Source organism: Rhinopithecus roxellana, chromosome 15 (assembly GCF_007565055.1).
Source record: "Rhinopithecus roxellana isolate Shanxi Qingling chromosome 15, ASM756505v1, whole genome shotgun sequence".
Lineage (NCBI taxonomy): Eukaryota > Metazoa > Chordata > Mammalia > Primates > Cercopithecidae > Rhinopithecus > Rhinopithecus roxellana.
Genome location: NC_044563.1, coordinates 112,376,476 through 112,382,475, shown reverse-complemented (window position 1 = coordinate 112,382,475; position 6,000 = coordinate 112,376,476).

Sequence of the window (6,000 nt, the reverse complement as noted above, 5' to 3'; positions counted from 1 at the left end):
GATAGATAGAGATATATATCATATTTGTTCTGTTTCTCTGAGAACCTAGACTAATACACTAAGCTCATGCAATTACATAGTAGACACTACTGGCTGCTTGCCTACCAACAATTACGAGACATCGCACTCCCCCCCTGCTGGTAGGACTCATCCTCTACTCTGTAGACCTTAAATGTAAAATACTTCCCTTCCCAGTTTTTACTGCATTCAGGGCACAGATGTGCACCCCAAACCTTGCCATGTGGATTTAAGGAGAGTTTGCTGGGGGCTATTGGGAAAGAGTTTCTTTCCTAAAAAAAAAAAAAAGAAAAAAAAGATGGGCATGGTGGCTTATGCCTATAATCCCAGCACTTTGGGAGGCCGAGATGGGCAGATCATGAGGTCAGGAGATCGAGACCCTCTTGGCCAATATGGTGAAACCCTGTCTCTACTAAAATACAAAAAATTGGCCAGGCGTGGTGGCATGTGCCTGTAATCCCAGCTACTTGGGAGGCTGAGGCAGGGGAATTGCTTGAACCCAGGAGGCGGAGGTTGCAGTGAGCTGAGATGATGCCGCTGCACTCCAGCCTGGTGACAGAGGAAGACTCCCTAAAAAAAAAAAAAAAAAAAAAAAAGCCACACAAGAGGAAATCCCTCCCTCTAACTTTGTGGAAGATTGTGTTTGCTTTGTGTGGGAATCAGAAACTGCAGCAACATCTTGCAGCTAAGAGGGAGAGATTCCCTTCATGCTTCGGAAAGCAGTGGCAGAAAGAAAGAAAACATTTAAATTCAAATAATATTGTAGAGCTGCTGAGTTAACCAATTCTGAAGCCACTCTGCCTCCAGACTTCTTATGTGAGATAACGGATAACCTTATTGTTTAATCCCTTGTATATGGAAATTTGTTTTCTGTGCCCAAAAGCATCCTAATTGATCAGTTGATTAAATTTTCACTGTAAGAGCTCACATCAATGGAAGCCTATCTAGTCAAAGGTTTACTTATTATATAAATTCACTTAATACTCTTTATTATTTACAAATAGTCAAATAAAATGACAAATATTTCTATTTACCTATGCCCATATCCATCCCTTCATCCTTCCATTCCTCCATCTGTTTATCTATCTATCTATCTATCAGTTGATTGATTGACTGGTCAATTGTTCTGTGGTAAAAAAATTTCAAGAAGTTGCTTCCTACTAATACATAACCCCTTCTGGAGAGCCTCTGAGAAGATTCTACAGTAAAACAAACAAACAAAATCCAAAACAAAACATAAAAACTATAACTCAGCATTTTCTTGATATTTTGTTTGTTTAATCCCTTTTTCGGGCACACATTTTAACAGCAACCCATTTTTGGAAATGTGCATATGACTGGGTAGCTATCTCCTAAGATTCCCACACATATTTTAAGAGAGCAATTGTTCCCTCTGAAGGCAACACTTGTTATTCTGAAGCACTGAAGCGAAGCTGCCAGCACACAGAAGCCACTTGGATGTTGCTTAGCAGATGTTTATAGACAGCTTGATGTTAATTTCTACATAAAAGATGTATTTCTGGCCTTGCCTTATTGTTTATGATTCACGACTAAATTCTAGGAACCTTGAGTCTGGCCCATCATCCTGCCTGAGCTAACCATATTTGACACAAACAGTTTCCATTCATGGTGGCCACTTGCCCTGTCTACACCATCCATGCCCCAAGAGGTAATTCGGTGCTTGTATTTTAACATAAACTTCAAGTCACTTGCGTACTAACACTACTTCATGAGCAAGAAATTACCACGTCTGGTTCACTGACATTTACTTCTGGGAACAATTTCAATCAGATTAATTCATTTATCTAAATAATCTTCCACTCACTTCACAGCATCAAAACTCACCAATACGTTTTCTGTTGATGCTTCCAACTTTCCTTTTTGTAGAGTGAGATGCAAGATTAATTTTTACCTGGAGTTCACAGACTGGGCGCTTATTAGAGTATGAGGGAATCCAAATAATAACAACCTCTATCCCAACAGAGCTCAAGAAAAGGAAAAAAAAGTATGGCAGATGGAGATGCAAATGTCAATCTACTACTAATAGGGCTGCTGCAGAAAGTTGCTTAGATATGTAGGAGCAACCGTAGACCTCGTGTTAGGCAGGAGAGGCAGCTTATGCAGTGGTAACAAAGAGCCCAGGAGTCTTGTTGGCTAAAAACAAAAGTTTAGTTCTCTATGACATTACGGATCCACTGTGGCTCAGCTGAGGATCTGTTCTACGGCACCTTAACTCAGAGTCACAGCAATTGGAACCGACACTATCTGGAACATTGTCAATTATCATGGAGGAGAGGGAAGCATAAGTATGGTGAGCCCCACATTGACTCTCAGAACTTCCACTTAGAAGTGACCCATCACCTCTGCTCAACTGTCATTGGCCACATGTTAGCTCTCTGACCACAGGCCCCCAGCATTGAACCCCAAAGCTAATCAGATGTATTCCCCTAGAACAGGCATCACTAGAAAAGCTACAGGCTTCCTCCCAAGCATGAGGGCAAAGCCTTTACTCTGACATTTACCCTACAGCCAAGAGCCGAGTCAAGCACATGCTCTCTACAGACAGGCAGACTCCAAAGGGAATGGATGAAGGAACTACATTTCTCCACTCAGGTGAGAGGACAGAGAGTCACCAGGCAAAAGCAGTCAAGCCACAGTAAGATTTTTGCAAAATGGGTTACTCCATTTATTCATTGTCTTCTTTTTTAAATTCTCCATTTCACTCTTGGCCTCTGTATTCTTCAACAAGTTCTATGCCTTCATCATTTACTTCTCCATTATCCTAGCCTTCTTCATTCTCCTCCTCCAAAAAACCTGAACTCAACTCCACTGTCAGATGCCTTACCACGTGCACCAGCAGTCCCATATCTGAGCTCCAAACAATAAATCTTTACATTGAGACCAGTCTGAGAAGGTTTCTTCTGTGATCGCCACCATAGGCTTCCGATGGGAAACACTGAGGAAGGGGTTGAACGAAGAGATAATGTGCAGTGCGCAGGATCAGCAGGTGATCGTTCAACGGGAGTTTCTCCCCATCAGCACTTTTGCTGATTCTGGTCCCCTCTGATGGCATGCCGTTTCCTTTTCCCTGTCCTTATCCAAATCCCAACTATTCTTCAAATGTCAAGCTCAGGTCCCACCTCCTATGGGACACATTCACACCTCTGCAGCCAACCCATAGCCATACCCTAGCCTACATCCCTGTGCTAACGCTTGGAGCTCACACTGTTGTCTGACTTCATGTGTGATGATTTGACTCTACAAGTCACCTTGGAGGATGGGGACAATGCTTTATTTGCTTTCTGCCTCCCTGGCAGCACCCAGGCCAGCATTAGGCACAGAGCAGCCTCTTGACTGTTTCTGATGCATAGGCTGTGCAAGGTGGTTGGTGAGGTCTGCTCCCGTCACAGTGAATGGGGAAGTGACTGAGAATCTGCCTCTGTCGCACAGACATTCGATCATGCTGATAACTCGGAAAACTGTTTTTGTGCCCGTCCTGTACTGTGGTACTGCTGAGACCCTGAGTTCTGGAAAACATGTCACAGATACTAAGGGGGTATTTCTCAGTTAAAATCTGCAAGAAAGTAAAGAAAACACCGTTGTATTATAATTATTGTACTACTCAGTTCTTCCAGCTTCTGGGTTTCTTGTTTATTTGTATTAACTGCATGCCTTTTACCAGGTAAAGAGATGGATTTTTGTCCTGTTTATTACCTAGTAGTTGTACTCAATTCTGGCTTGACGTCAATGACCTTTAGTGACATCCTGATGATAAACTATCTCTCTTGCCTAAGTTACTGGATGTGCCAATAGTAATAATAATAATAGTAACAGCTAAACTTGCAATGAGCCAGTTACTGTTCCATGCACTTTATTTGTAATAATCCATTACTTTTTTATAAGAACTCCATTGAAGTAGGTGCTATGAATCTCAACGTCCTAGAGTCACAGAGAGGTTGGGTTACTTGGCAAAGTTTACAGAGCCTGGAGGTGAATCAGAGTTTGAACTCCTGTATTCTGCCTCCAGAGGCCAGACCTTAAACCTCTACCAGGGATGTCCAATCTTTTGGCTCCCCTGAGCCACACTGGAAGAATAATTGTCTTGGGCCACACATAAAATATACTAACATTAGTGATAGCTGATGAGCTAAAAAAAAAAAAAAAAAAAAAAATCACACACACAAAAATCTCATAATGTTTTAAGAAATTTTATGAATTTGTGTTGGGCTTCATTCATAGTCGTCTTGGGCCATAGGTTGAGTAAGCTTTCTCCACATTAAAGAGCAGATGAAGAAAGAATGGGAGAATTTGGGTCTTCTAAAACCAGTCACATGGGGCATGACTTTTGCAGCCACCCAGACCTGGGTTCAGATTGTTGCTTTACTGTCTTATTTTGGACAAGTCACTTAACCTTTCTATGCCTTAGTTCTTTCATCTATAAATGGGGTTAAGGAAGATTAATACTATATAATGTGTCTGGCACATAGTAGATTCTTTTTTTTTTTTTTTTCTTTTTTTTTGAGACGGAGTCTCGCTCTGTCACCCAGGCTGGAGTGCAGTGGCCGGATCTCAGCTCACTGCAAGCTCTGCCTCCCGGGTTTACGCCATTCTCCTGCCTCAGCCTCCCGAGTAGCTGGGACTACAGGTGCCCATCACCTCACCCGGCTAGTTTTTTGTATTTTTTAGTAGAGACGGGGTTTCACTGTGTTAGCCAGGATGGTCTCGATCTCCTGACCTCGTGATCCGCCCGTCTCGGCCTCCCAAAGTGCTGGGATTATAGGCTTGAGCCACCGCGCCCGGCCTGTAGATTCTTAATAAATGTTAAGCGTGGATTTGTTCACCTGTTCCCTGGTCTCTTAAGATCGGAATCATTAGATCATTGAGATTTCACACCATCTGCTCACTCTTTTTACTCAGTTCTGTGACTAGCAAACACAGGACAAAGCAGAAAAAGTGTCAGATAGAGGAGAGTTTTTAGGCTGGCCAAGCAGTGAATCAGGCACTTCTGTTCAACCTCTGCACTCATCAGCCCTCGGGCCCTCCTAGAAGACACCAGATTCCAATGGTTTCAGCTTGGAGGACAGGCTTATGGCTGAGAAGAAACCCAGTTTCTTGGGCATTTAATGTTGCCCCCTCCTTAAGTGCCCCTCCTTAAGTGCCTACCTCCCTTTCCACTCTCTGGCCCTTAAGCAGATATTCCAAATGTATTAATAGTCCCAAGTCCAATGACTGTGCTACAAACAGCAGAACAAACTTGTGTTTCTTCACAAGTCCGTTAAAAAAAAAAATGACAGAGACCTGGCCTAGCTGCACAGAGGGGTGAGTTGGTTAATTTAGTTTTCACTTCCAAAAATATTCAAGGCAATTTAATAGCTTCATGCAAATAGCCATGTCTGGATGTCAAATCATCCCTTACTTGATATGAACCATGGTTTGGTCTGTTATCCCTTTAGCAGGACAAGTGTGGGTTGGAGGGAGTCTGCCTGGGTTTGAACCCCACACTTGCTGTATGATCTTGGGCAGGTCCTTACCCTCTGTAGTAGACTAAATAATGGCCAAAGGTATCAGGTCCCAATCCCTGGAAGTGGTGAATGTTACTTTACACAGTTAGGTTTTTGGAGACATTATTAAATTAAAGATTTTAGATGAAGGGGTTATTCTGACTTATCTGGATGGGCCCTGAATGCCATCACATGTCCCTAAAAAAAGGAGAGGCAGGGTATCGGGCTCACTGCATCAGAAGGTGCAGTGATGATGGAAGCAGAGAGAGATCTGAGGATGCCACAGTTAGCTTTGGAGATGGAGGAAGGGGCCATGGGCCAAAGAATGTAGCTCCAGAAACTGGAAGCAGTACAGATTTCCCCCTAAAAACTGGAGGGTACAGTTGTGCCGACATCTTGATTTCAGTCTGGTGAAGCTCATATTGGACTTCTGGCCTCCAGAACTGTGAGAGAACAAACTTTAATCGTTTTAAGCTACCAA